At 33.5% G+C, this 11,287-nt stretch overlaps 1 long non-coding RNA gene across 1 annotated transcript; it reads left to right on the forward strand.

Moving 5' to 3' along the window:
• The first annotated feature begins 8,996 nt into the window (after positions 1-8,996).
• LOC145162607 (uncharacterized) lies at positions 8,997-10,674 on the forward strand. The gene is made up of 3 exons (XR_013739204.1): positions 8,997-9,165; positions 9,399-9,525; positions 10,615-10,674. It is a non-coding gene; the product is annotated as an uncharacterized LOC145162607 (long non-coding RNA).
• The last annotated feature ends 613 nt before the right edge of the window (positions 10,675-11,287 follow it).

Consider the following 11,287-nt stretch of genomic DNA (forward strand, 5'->3'; position numbering starts at 1 on the left):
GAAACCTATAATAAAGTTGGCGGTTCTGTAGTGTTTAATATTCATCAACAAATAAAGTCCCTCAAACAAAATGGAACTACTTTGTCTGACTATTATAATAAGCTTGACTCTCTTTGGAAAGAATTTGATGGTCAAACTAATTTGTTTGAGTGAGTGTACATGTGAGGTTGCTACAAAGTTCAATAATCATGCTATGCTTATGAATCTTATTCAAATTTTGAGTGGTCTTGACGATTCCTATAATCAGGTAAAGAGTCACGTTTTACTAATGGACCCCTTACCTAATGACAAGACTGCTTTCTCTATTTTCTCTCATGAAGTGTCTCATCAAAGAAATGGATATTTGTCTTCTAAAAACATGGTCAAAATAATCAAAATCAAAATAGGGTTTATAATTAGAATTTACAATGTAAAAATTATGTGTTGAAAGGTTATTTAATTGAAAAATGTTATAAGTTGATTGGTTATCCAAATTATTATAAACCTAAATACGAGTTCAACAATCAAGAAATAGGCATTACTCTAGTAATTCATCTGTTTCTTCTAACAATACTCCTATTGTTTCCACTAAATCTATTGGAGTGAGGGATACTCATTATCTTACAAGTGAGCATTATAACAAGTTTTTTCGTCTTATTAATGACAAGACTGTTATTGATGAAGCACCTGCTAGTGCCAATATGACAGGTACTTCATTGTTTAACTCTTTTAACTATACTGTAAGTTTTCAAAAAAGGGTAGTTGATTCAGGAGCAAATCAACATATGATTGTAAACGAATCTCTACTCCATGATACTATTGATGTTTCTAAACTCAATATTTAAGTGGATTGTGACACTCCAAAATTCATAAAAATTTAAAAATTTTAAATTTCAACCATTAACCAATCATTGTGTACAAAATAGTCATTGTTTCAAAAGTATTATTCAAATTCAGAGTTTTCCCAAGATCCAATAACACAAAACAGGAATATGTGCACGATCAGGCCTTCGGTTTCCCGCGATCATCCAAACTACCTGAAACAATAAACTGAAATTGTAAGCCAAAGCTTAGTGACTTCCCCTAAAGTACAAACACACACAACATATAACAACATATATTGGGTCCACAGATAAAAGATTGGATTACCCCTAAGCCTACAATATGATTCTGGCTTGCCTATCGGGCCCACAACTCATATATGGCTTGCTCCTGAGCCTACATCATAAGTATGGCTTGCCCTCGGGGCCCACATCTTATGTCTGTCTTGCTCCCAGCTATGTTGGCTACCACACAATGTTGTACAACCTCAAACCAACCATACTATATCGACATATGCATAACTGATAACATGTATCCAACAAATAGATAATCATATTGTTGGATTAGGTGTCTAAGCCCATAACTATAATTGGTATGTACTTGACCCGATAGTAGCATGGTCCTTTTGGGTTGCCTTCACCGAAGCAACTAGACTAGATGAATAATAGAAAAAGAGGTAATTATGATTTATTAATATATTATGAGAATAATATATTAAAGGAGAAATTATATTGTTTAATTAATATTGGTCAAAAATTAATTTAGAATTAATTTTGTGGTCAAAAGAAATTAATTAAACTAGGGGACTGTTATTGTAATTATTGGATAATTGCAAAGTGGGCTGAGGAAACCCTAAAGTAGGGAGTGGACGAAATCCTTATGGATAGCCCATAACATTTCGTCCAAGGTAGAGTTCCAGAAGGATCTTATGGGCAGCTTAGAGCCTAAGCAACCAGATAAGTGTTTGACTGAAACCCTAATTCCTCAATTATATAAAGACCCTCTTGGCTACCTATTTTCATCGACACATAACCCTAAAGAGTTCTAGGAGCCGAAATTAGCCCCTCCCCCCTCTCTCTCTCTCTAAGATTCTCCAATTGCTTTGGTGTTTGTGATCTATCAGAGGCACAACACTTAGGGTGCTAGGATGTTGGGTTTTGTATACTACAACATCCTATGGTGCACATACAACCCTAAATACCTTGGATCTATGTTTTCACTAATTATACATGCAAATAGTTTCCAAGGCATTAAACCTATAACTAGCATGCATTTGACATAAACCATATAAGATACTAGTTAGGATAACATACATTTTGATGGAGCTTGAAGTCTTGATGTATTTGGCCTTAAAGAGCTTAGCCCCAATAGTGTGGAAGCCTCACGTGGAATCACAACACACCATGGACAAAGGTGGAACTTGAGAGAGAATTCCATGCACCCAAAAACACCCATGAACTCCAAGAACTTCATGTGTAACCACAAGTGGCGTTTTTTAGGTCACGATGCATGTATTTATATGTGTGGTATTTCAAGAGTCATGGGTATAACCCAAATCCATACCCATGGGTTTTATGATCCATGGTTCATGTGGCCCAACTCTTTATGTATCCATACATAAACTTGGTCCAACATTGATCATAAGCCCAACACATATAAATATAACTAATTACCATAATTAGTCCCCGTAGATTTATCCCTCCAAGGGTAAAAGGAATGGATAAACTTTGACTCATATGCTTGCTCTATTTACTCATGAAATCACACACAAAAATGCGTTTTATAACACCAAGTTACTGGTGCGTTTTCACATAATCAATATGTAACCGACTTGTAGACTGCAACTCATATCTCTCCGTTTGAAGAATATAAGATATTATTGTCTCATGATCACTCGTGATAAAATCCATGAAGTGATACAAATGAGTGTGGGTTTAATCTAATACTCGAATCTCATTCCAGGAGTAGTCATGAATACTGCAGCTATGTCTAGGCTACCTAGACAAACTACAGACCCATTCATGACAGTCTTGCCTCAATACCTACTTCCAAAGTATGATCGAGTGTATTCGGGAAGTCAAAACATATAAAGTGAAACACAAGAATAATACTAATTCTATATGGCACCAAAACTTTTTGAGTTATATTGATTACTCATTATTCATTGTATAATGTTTCAGATAATCAACATAATACTTGAATGAAAACAATAGCTATGCCATGCTCCAAGGATGCACACTATGTTTACATATGGTCCTATCTTTGTGAAATAGATCAATTGACAACATTTCAATTATGCTCATTTCACAATTTCCAAATCCTTATGATAAATGTAAGAATACAAGATTCTTAGACATTTACTGAAATTTGTTAGATTCTAAACTTATATGCAATGATTCTCTTGTAATGACTATGCACAAAAGTCACAAAGACTTGGCAACAGACATTACAAAATATTCCAATAGAGAGCAATTCCATGGAAGTGAAGTATCAAATTCAAAGTACATTCCTTTGAACATCCTTCTCGCATTAAGTTTTCTAATCTTACACAGATTCAAAGAATAACTTCCACCTATGGAAACATTTCCATATTCCCATTTTGACTATCACTTTTGAACAAGAGTTGCCTCTTTTCCAGAATATGTCAATATGGTCCTTTCCAAAATTTACATTATACTTCCAACTGTCCATGAGCAACCAATCTTTGATAAACCTCATATTGTCCTCGACAATTGCTTAATCATTTTAATCATATCCAGTTCTAATCCTTTTTCCCACTTAATGCCCTAGGAATTTGGAAAATTTAGAACGAATAAATATTATAGCACATGTAATCGATCCTATACCGGAAGCATATGGGACACGATTCATGAAGGGGGATGCCGTAATCATAATCGAATTTTTGAGAACGCAACATATATAGAATTTCCTTATGTTGAACCATTCCAACATAACATTCATATATATCCTTGACTAAAGTTGATTAAAATCTCAATCTAAGCTTGTAGAATTGGAATGAAATATAAAATACTCTCCCTTAATTATAGCAAAACAACTTTTCAAAGCGAATTGAAACTTTTGTTTTCTATAATTAACATTGCTAACTTGCAGTAGTTACCATAATTGATTATGCTCCCACTTGCATAATAATTATTATTTTACTAGCATAACACTTATGCTCCCACTAGCTTTGACATGTACCCAGAAATCAGCTGGACTTCTAGAAATCAATACTTTATTGACTTTCTTACCAAAGTTCAGATTCCAAATACGATATGCTTTGATAAGACTTTATCAAAATCATACACCTTTCCTTAGATAGGTCACCTGTGTGTCTAAACAATTATGAAGAGGGATGTCGTAATCATAATGTTTAGACCTTTTTTCCATTTCTCACAACTCCATGTTAGTGTGTCGGTTAACCACACACGCTCCACTAACGACTTTGAGAATGCAAATATCATAAATGCTATCTACTTAAAATCTACTTAGTGAAAGCGTTTCCTCACCATCATTTTCATGAATCAGAGAGAAACCTTATGACACTTAGATTTTTATGGTGTGTGTGTTCCTATCCATGTAAATTTGTCATAACCATAATCACAAGACAAGGTTAGTAACAAATAAAAACTCATATGGACTGAACTTGTTTAATCTTAATTTCTTGCCTCCTGGCAGCTCAAGGGCCTACCATTGCTTCCAGGTTGTTATGCAAACAATTGAGAATTCATAGAACTCACAAGCATAGTCAACTTTTGACTGGAATAGACACAAAAATAAGAATATGTCAACACGATAGGTTACAAACCTCAAGTCATGGGCTAGTGATTAACAATACTCTTGATTAGTTCTTGAAACTATCTCAAGATCTTTTAAGACTCCCACTTACCTCTTGACATATAAGATTCTTTTTGTCAAGAACCATTCCTTGGCAAAACAAATATTCAAGAGTTAGTGCGGATTCTTATCAAGTTAAACACTTCACACAATTGGTCTTAGTTGGTCTTTGTTTTATCCAAAACATCACAACTTACCAATTTCAAATGTACATGAGTAGAAAACATTTTACTCTACATTTGACAAGTGTTTTAAACCTTTTTAAGATTATGTCACTCAAGGCTCAATCTTGGAGTATGACTCTAGACTTGCTTTGGGAACGAAGTATGATTCACTTTTTGATTTAACCATTTCAACAATTCACGATTCCCCTTCTTAGCCATACAAAAGACCTAAGATGTCCTTAGAGGATCAATTGTGAAATGGTTTCATAATCATTAAGATGATCATAAAACATGATACTTAAGTACTCTCCCATCTTTTCAGATTGGAGAAACTTTTATCTTTCTGGCTAATTTGATTCTTCTCATTCGTCCTGCCATACATTGAAACTTTTCCAATGTTTCAGAATTACACTTAAACTTGTAAATACATATGAAAACTATGTTTTTATCTATTCCCAAGCAATCTATCATAACTCTTAAGCAGCAGCTCAAAATTTTGATCATCGAACCATGCGATCGAAATCCATCTCTTCATGATCAGAATCAACTTACTCTTCCTTTAATCTTCCTTTTATTCTACTAAACATCAAAATGTAATTACATTACATCATGTATTAAGAATCTCCAAACAGGAACTTAATAGAATTAGATAGTGGACTTTGCCTGAAGTAGAGTCAAACTTTTTGACTTAACTATCTTTTAGATATCTCAGGTAGTCAGGGCAGCTTCGCTTTCAATGCCCCTTCTCTTGGCAAAAGAAACATATGGACTCTTTGGAAATGGTACACGAGACTATCTCAGACTTAGCCTTTCTCTTTACCATGGGTCAAACGACTTCACCATGGCCGATCCCTTTCCATTGGGAAGAGAAAGTATTTCTGGACTTCTAATGTTACCATTGTAAATGTCCATGGAAGTTTGGGAAGTAGGTCTGCCAATCAAATTTGCTTTACCAGTGCTCCAAAACATTGCTGATTCAGCAGCAACAAGCAAAAAGGTAAGATCGAGAAGGGTCATGTCGTGATCTGTCATCAGGGAGTGACTAAAAAACCTAGTCAATAGTCAACTTCCTCGAGACTTCGACACCCGACTCTCCCGGCTTGTCAATATGTGACTTAATATCCAAGATGTGAGAACATATACACATTACTTGCCAATAAGAATTGAGTGACCTTGAAATTTTCAAGTCTTTAAACTTGTGGGTTAGGGAGAATAATTGGAGGAGGTGGAGGAAGTGAAGTATGATTTCCAGTCTCATTAATGCACGAAAAAGGGTAATCTTTCACCTTGATCTCCATGTGGGATATCATCTTCATTAGGAAAGCTTTATCCAAAAGAATAAGGAAGACCATAGTTGTCAGAACTAGGAATCTATGAGGGAGAAATTAAAGTTAGTTGATTTAAGTCCTTAATATAACACCCAATATGAAATATTAAGGCTAGGACCCAACACAATATTTTATAACTCGAAAAAGGGATGCCGTAATCCAAGCTACAAAATATTTGAAGGTAGGTAAATGACGATTTACCAATTTCCACCATGAAAAACGAAATTTAACATTAGGTTTTAAATGAATTGAAACTCCTAGATCCTTTGAGATTCATTGAACTTTTCAATGGTATATTTAAATATCGATTGTGCCCTTCAATTTGTGACTAGGATGCCGAGGATCACAAAAAATGAGTGAATAACCATGCAAATTAGCTTGGTACACCTAATTTTACAACCACCTAATCAATGTGTCAGTCCCATATTAGTGTGCCGGTTAACCACACACGCTCCAATAACGACTTAACAAGGTGCAAAGTGCAATTTCATGGGTTAGCACCAAATTCACATTTTTCCTAAAGTAACTAAGATTGGGAATTTATAAGTGTTTAGTTACTTAGTGTTTATCATTATACTTTTAATGAAGGGAGAATTGGAGTCCTGTCCTACCCGTTCGGCTAACGACCCTCCACCAGTCAAGGAAGCGGTGGGTGAGAGTCGACACCCATTAAACTGCCATTTTATAGGCAGTAACCTTATACCCCCTTATAGACCGGCTTCGTGAATGAGGCCTACTAACGGTAAGATTGACTTATTCTTATACATATATATAAGTATTAACTTTTAATATTATAATAGTATAAGGGTGTATTTTACACACTTCAAATACTTGGTGGTTTAATCTATTAATTAAACTATACTCTTAATTTAGTTAAACTTAAACCATGTCATTATGGAACTATTAAATCTTTTAATTAAACACTTTAATTAATTTAATGAAGTCCATAAAGTTTCAATTTTAACTTTTAAAATTCTAAGGGTTGGAATTAATGTATACATGGGGGGTAACTTTACAAATTCCAAAACTTGAGGACAAGTTTTCAACAATTCAAAAAACTTTTCAATTTCATAACATATGAGTTTAATATAGGTTTTAAAAACTTTAATGAAGAGACTCTTGAACATCCATAACTTGAGGACAAGTTATGGAGTTCATAAAACTATTTATAAGGAAAAATACTCGTCAATTGTGTAACCTATGGTTTTTAATGGCTCTTTAACTAAAGAGACTTTTGGTTTTCCATAACTTGAGGACAAGTTATGGAATCCATTAACAAATTATCAAGATCATCAATTCAACTAACAAACATGTCAAGAAAAACTGTGATCTAGATTAAACTCATATGAACAAGACAATTCAAATCAAACAATTTTCATGTAACTAGCCTAGCCATTAAACTAACACAAAACATGAAACTTTTGACAATTATCTTTTGAATTGGATTATCATGATCATTACCACATCAAAAACAAGTTTATAAGTTCAAAAACAACTTAGGGTAATGTTCATAGTCCAATTCCAGCCAAAAAACTCGAATATATGTTGTTAGGGGCTCCAACTCGTCGAGTGCATGATCCAACTTGACGAGTTGGATGAGTTTACACATGGACTCGTCAAGTCACTCTATGGACTCGGCGAGTCAGCTGTCCAGACATCAAAAAAATTCGATTTTTCAGCCTTTTTTCAGCAACTTGCATCAAGTATAATTGAAAACAACCCATGGCTTTGATACCACTGTTGGGTTTTTTATACTACAACATCCTATGGTGCACATACAACCCTAAATACCTTGGATTTATGTTTTCACTAATTATACATGCAAATGGTTTCAAGGCATTAAACCTATAACTAGCATGCATTTGACATAAACCATATAAGATACTAGTTAGGATAACATACCTTTTGATGGAGCTTGAAGTCTTGCTGTATTTGGCCTTAAAGAGCTTAGCCCCAATAGTGTGGAAGCCTCAAGTGGAATCATAACACACCATGTACGAAGGTGGAACTTGAGAGAGAATTCCATGCACCCAAAAACACCCATGAACTCCAAGAACTTCATGTGTAACCACAAGTGGGGTTTTTTAGGTCATGATGCATGTATTTATATGTGTGGTATTTCAAGAGTCATTGGTATAACCCAAATCCATACCCATGGGTTTTATGATCCATGGTTTATGTGGCCCAACTCTTTATGTATCCATACATAAACTTGTCTAACATGGATCATAAGCCCAACACATATAAATATAACTAATTACCATAATTAGTCCCCATAGATTTAATTAGTCTCTTTTGATCACTAAATTAATTCCAAACTAATTCTTGATCAATACTGATTAACTCATATGATTTCATATTAATTTATTATAACTTATAATATATTAATAAATCATATATAACCTCTTCTCTCAAAAGTCCATCCTAACAAATTGTCCTGATGATATGCAACCCAAATGGACCATGCTACTCTCGGGTCAAGTACATACCAATAATAGTTATGGGCTTAGACATCTAATCCAACATAGGATTCTCAAAAGCTCAAGTTCATCAAGCAACAATTGAAAGGTATTGATCTTACCCTAGTTTAAATTTTTATTCACTACAAATAAAATTACATTTAGTGGCACAAAAATTTAGTGGCACTTTACTTTTGTGCCACTATAACATACTTTTAGTGGCACTTTTATCTGTGCCACTATAACTTTCCTTAAAAACTAGAAAACCCCCTCTCTTTTTATTGTAGCGGGAAAGAATTTCCCCCAAAAATTACAAAACACCGCCTATACTTTAATTCCCTCCTATACAACAATTCCCCTTTTTTAATTTCATAAACACCTAATCGCCATTACCATTCTAAATACCTCCCACTCTCCCAAGACCCACCGCCTCCACAGATTCTGTAAACCCTAATTGCCATCTCCATCGACATGACTCAAGACTCCAATTCGTTGATGCCCGGTCTTCGCAACCTCGCCATTGTTTCCCCCTGATTGTGCTTATCGTTGCGCTCTGACCACATATCTCCGATTCTGGTATGAAATCATATTTTTCATTTTAGAAATTAGGCATGAACGTATACCTCTAGCATCCATCTCCGACTCCAGAATACGAGTATTCAACAAGAAATCACAAAAAAAAAAAAACTCGTTGTTGATTAGGCGAGAGCGATAGGCGATTTCGATTTACGTAGTTCTTTGTTCTTCACGACTTCACGAATCATGCCTCCAAAATCATCAATTAATCATCAATGTGATTTATGGAACAGCCTTCCTAGTGTCGAAAACTAAGGAGGAACAATGGAGATTTTGGATAATGGAGGAGGCATATAATTTATCAAGATGCAAAATTGGAATTCAAAGATGAAAGGCCTGCCCGAGCCTCTCGAATCCCAGGTAATTTATATTTTAGTATTAAAGTCAATTTCATTGTTAATAAGTAAACGCTAAATTAGATTCAAGATATATGTTACTATTTAACTCTTTTTCACGTTTTAGAGTTTTAGAATTAAATTCATTATCATAACCAACCACTAAATTTGTTCTTTATTTGCTAAATTAGATCCATTATCATTTAGTATTTCACTTTATGTAGTTTCAATTTTTATATGTGGGAGATTGTGTTTAGTAATTACATCCTGCTTTGTTTAAAAGTTTCGTTAGCTTGGTTTGAAAATTTGACTTTGATAAATTAGGATCAATTTGTGTAATATTTAGTTTGATTTAGGATTGGAAAATTCAATTTATTTAGTTTTGAAAGTTTAGTTTGCTTAATTGTCATTTTTGTTTATTGTTGTCTAATTTCATTATCTAGTTTGTTTAAGTATCATAGTTTGTTACTTTGTTTGGTTTGAGATATCACTTAGTTTGGTTTGAAATTTCATTCTCTGTTATGTTGAAGTTGGACCGGTTCAATAGTTACATTTTTTAGAGTATTTTTTTTTTGCCTATGAAAGTTTGTTGGACCGGTTCAATATTTACATTTTTTAGCGTATTTTTTTTTGCCTATGAAAGTAAACTTTGTTTATGTCACCATATTAAATGTAAATGCTTTTAATTTTGTTTGTTATTTACTCAGTTTTTAGTTTTACTTGTTTATAATGCCTATTAATAATTTGTTAATGTTATTTGTGTTTATGGATTTATACTGCTCTTATTCTCTTATTATCAATGTTGTTTAACGCTTACTTGTTTTATTTATACAGTTCATGAATCTTGAGTTCTTAACTTTTTGTAAATTGTCAACTGTGAAGTCACTTAAGTATCTTTCAACATGTAAGTTTTTTATCAGTTTCTTCACTGAAATTTTGTTTTTTACTAAATATCTTTATTTATTATTATTGAAAATCTAGTTATTTTATGGCTGGAAATCTGTTGTTCAAACTGAAAATCTATTATTTTCACCTGAAAAACTGTTTTTTAGATATTGTTGCTAGAATTCGATGTTTTTACAATTCTTACCTTATTTTATTCTTTTTCTTGTAGCTTGACATGAAGAAATGGAATATATTGGCACAATCTAAGGTTGAATGACATGGTTATGTCAAATTCAATCACGCCATGGACATGATGAAGGCTTTGTATGCTGACCACACTTGGTCTTTCTGAATTGTAATACGGTACATTTATATTAACCATATTATAAGTGATATAGGGAGCAACTCTTGTTATACAAATAAGCTTTTATTACATAATGATATTGTGTTTCCATTTCTTATCTTAATTGTATAATTATTATTTTCTATTCCATTTATAATTAAAATGAGATCAGGTCTAATTTATGAATATATTTTTTCTATGTTAGGAAATGCAAGTGCCACAAAAAGTATGAAAATAATAATTGTTTTAACAGTTAAACAATATCATAAAAAGAGTGCCACTAAAACCTACAAGTGTTTTAGTGGCATAATAAAAAAGTGCCACTAAAACCCAATAAGGCTGCAGCGACACAACCACAAAGTGCCACTAAAGGCCTTTAGTGCAGCGCTTTTAGTGGCATTTTTTTGGTTTTTAGTGGCACTTTTTCTGTGCCACTAAATGTCATTTTATTTGTAGTGATTGTATGCTAGATTAGAGTTTATAATTCTTGGACAATTATTGCATGTACAAATAGAAAAACTAGATCCAAGCATTAGGGTTTGCATGAGCACCAAAGGAA

The sequence above is a fragment of the Lactuca virosa genome, chromosome 3 (genome assembly GCF_052849685.1).
Source record: "Lactuca virosa cultivar CGN04683 chromosome 3, Lactuca_virosa_CGN04683_v6, whole genome shotgun sequence".
NCBI classification, from domain to species: Eukaryota; Viridiplantae; Streptophyta; class Magnoliopsida; order Asterales; family Asteraceae; genus Lactuca; species Lactuca virosa.